The following is a 3,681-nucleotide window of genomic DNA, read 5'->3' as shown; positions in this document are numbered from 1 at the left end:
TTCAAAAGTAAATTTGACCCCCTAAACATGCATGAAAACTCACCAAATTTGGTAAGCACATCAGGTGCGGCGAAAAATTCGATAATTAAAAAAAAAAGAGGCGCTCTACTCAATAGCGCCACCTACATACACAAAAAACCACGCCACAGACTGTAGGAATGTCCTACAGACATGGGACAAACACCATTGAACTCGTCTCATCAAGACGGATAAATCATACACTCACACCCCTGACCTAACTGTAACAGGATGTCCACAATTTGGACACGAATGTCTAATTTTGGACAATTTTGCGCCCCGAACAAAATCTATCTCCTCCTAAACCGTAAATGCCAGGGCTTCCAAACTTTCACACATTACTCTCCCAACTGTGCTCTTCAAAAATCTTTAAAGGCTAATATACTACGCGCTCGGTTTGGATTTTATGAGCCGTCAAAGTGGGGGAGACACTTTTCGCCTTACAATGGAAGTCTATGGGGAGAGCGTGTCCTCTCAGGGTACATACTCTCAAACAAATGCTTCTCACATCTACACCATACATTCCACAGCTTTTAAAAACACACCACTGTATTCCTGACAAAAATCCCTACAAAAATATGGTATTTTGTGTGACTTTTGACCAACGTATGCCGACTTATTCAGCTTTTACACACTATATTTCTCTGAATCCTCCACTCTCTCCACTCCAGCACAGATCAGACACAGTGCAGCGGGGGAGGGGTTCTTAAAGGGCCAGCTGGCAGCTCTGCTCTCAGCTCTGCTCTCAGCTCTGACACAGATGGCAGAGAGCGAGCAGAGAAGGGAGGGGCTCTTAAAGGGCCGGCTCTCAGCTCTGCACTCACACTGTGCAGCGCACTGAGGCTCGTATCTCCTAAACTACAAGGCCTAGGGATTTGCCGATTACACCGTTGGATTGGGGCCGGTGTCAAGGACGCGGCCATAGGCCGCGCGGGGGCTCAGGCCCTAACAACGCTGCTTGCAGCTTTAATTAGGGCCTGAGCCAGAAGGTACTTCTGGCGAAGACCCTATTATGTTTGCTCGGCAGAGCAACACATTAGCAGCACTAAAAACACTAAAAACACACACTAAACAGTGTCCCAGGCCCCCCCAACACCCATGAGGCAACTGGGCCAGACGACCCGGAGCCAGTTTTCACATACACACCCATTCAAAACCTGGTATTATACTGTTCTTGCTCTCAATGAGTGCGCGCTATATGCGCATAATGCGCATAACGCGCATAATCTAATTTGACCCCCTGAACATGCATGAAATTCGCTGAATTTCGGCACAATCGTTCGGTATGTCTCAACATTCACTAATCAAAAACAAAAACGCCACAAAAGTCTATAGCGCCACCTAGGGAGCCACACAAAAAAAAGATAATTTTTTTAATTTCGCGCGCTATAACTCCTCACACAAAACTCCCACAGACATGGGACCAACACCGTTGGACTCGTCTCATCAAGACGAACAATTCTTACACTCTGACCCCTCACCTATCTCCAACAGAATGTCCACAAATTGGACAAAACTGTCAAAATCAGGACTTTTTTTACTCCCCGAACAAAATCTATCTCCTCCTAAACCGTAAATGCCAGGGCTTCCAAACTTTCACACATTACTCTCCCAACTGTGCTCTTCAAAAATCTTTAAAGGCTAATATACTACGCGCTCGGTTTGGATTTTATAAGCCCTCAAAGTGGGGGAGACACGTTTCACGCTTACAATGGAAGTCAATGGGGAGGCCGTGTCCTCTCATGATACATACTCTCGAACAAATGCTTCTCACGTCTATACCATACATCGCACAGCTTTTAAAAACATATCACTGTATTCCTGACAAAAATCCCTACAAAAATATGGTATTTTGTGTGACTTTCCACCAACGTAGGCCGAGTTATTCAGCTTTTACACACTACATTTCTCTTAATCCTCCACTCTCTCCACTCTAGCACAGATCAAAGAAAGTGCAGCGGGGGAGGGGTTCTTAATGGGCCAGCTGGCAGCTCTGCTCTCAGCTCTGCTCTCAGCTCTGACAGAGATGGCAGAGATTTGTTTACTGTAGTCATGGAAACCACAATTGGCACTTCTCTGCCCTCATGTACATACTCTCATACAAACACTTGTCGCTTCTAAATTAAAACACTCACACCTTCAGAAAACACACCATTGAATTCCTGAGAAAAAACTCTACGAACTGATGTCTTTACATTACACTTTTGACCAACATATGCAGAGTTATGACTGTGTTTGTCAGTAAAACTGCCAAATCCTCCTCTGCTCTCCACTCTGACAGAGATGGCAGAGAGCGAGCAGAGAAGGGAGGGGCTCTTAAAGGGCCGGCTCTCAGCTCTGCACTCACACTGTGCAGCGCACTGAGGCTCGTATCTCCTCAACTACAAGGCCTAGGGATTTGCCGATTACACCGTTGGATTCGGGCCGGTGTCAAGGACGCGGCCGTAGGCCGCGTGGGGGCTCAGGCCCTAACAACGCTGCTTGCAGCTTTAATTATTCTTTATTATCTCGCCCAATAAAACCTTAATTACACCCCCTGAACATGCATGAAATTCGCTGAATTTTTGCACGCACGTCCGGTCCGGCGAAAAATTTTATATTTTAAAAAAAAATTTCACGCAATACTCAACAGCGCCACCTAGCAAGCCAAAAACACGTTTACGTCAATAACTTCCCAGAGGAATGTCCCACAGACATGGTACCAACACCGGTGGATTCGTCTCATCAACACGAAAAATTCGTACACTCTGACCCCTGACCTATCTACAACACAATGTCCACAATTTGGACACAAACGTCCAATTTTTCACCATCGCACCCTCCGAACAAAATCTATCTCCTCCTAAACCGTAAATAGCATCGCTTCCAAACTTTCACACATTAATCACACAACTGTGCTCTTCAAAAATCTTTAAAGGCTAATATACTACGCGCTCGGTTTGGATTTTATAAGCCATCAAAATGGGGGAGACACGTCTACGTTACAATGGAAGTCAATGGGGAGGCCGTGTCCTCTCATGGTACATACTCTCGAAAAATGCTTCTCACGTCTATACCATACATCGCACAGCTTTTAAAAACATATCACTGTATTCCTCACAAAAATCCCTACAAAAATATGGTATTTTGTGTTACTTTTGACCAACGTATGCCAAGTTATTCAGCTTTTACACACTACATTTTTCTGAATCCTCCACTCTCTCCACTCTAGCACAGATCAAAGAAAGTGCAGCAGGGGAGGGGTTTTTAATGGGCCAGCTGGCAGCTCTGCTCTCAGCTCTGCTCTCAGCTCTGACAGAGATGGCAGAGATTTGTTTACTGTAGTCATGGAAACCACAATTGGAGCTTCTCTGCCCTCATGTACATACTCTCAAACAAACACTTGTAGCTTCTAAAGTAAAACACTCACACCTTCAGAAAACACACCATTGAATTCCTGAGAAAAAACTCTACGCACTGATGTCTTTACATTCAACTTTTGACCAACATATGCTGAGTTATGACTGTGTTTCATAGTATAACTGCCAAATCCTCCTCTGCTCTCAGCTCTGACACAGATGGCAGAGAGCGAGCAGAGAAGGGAGGGGCTCTTAAATGGCCGGCTCTCAGCTCTGCAGTCACACTGTGCAGCGAACTGAGGCTCGTATTTCCTAAACTACAAGG

Source organism: Aulostomus chinensis, chromosome 19 (assembly GCF_037954235.1).
Source record: "Aulostomus chinensis isolate RoL2024-O1b breed Wild chromosome 19, RoL_Achi_v1.0, whole genome shotgun sequence".
NCBI classification, from domain to species: Eukaryota; Metazoa; Chordata; class Actinopteri; order Syngnathiformes; family Aulostomidae; genus Aulostomus; species Aulostomus chinensis.
Note: the sequence above shows the minus strand (reverse complement) of the source record.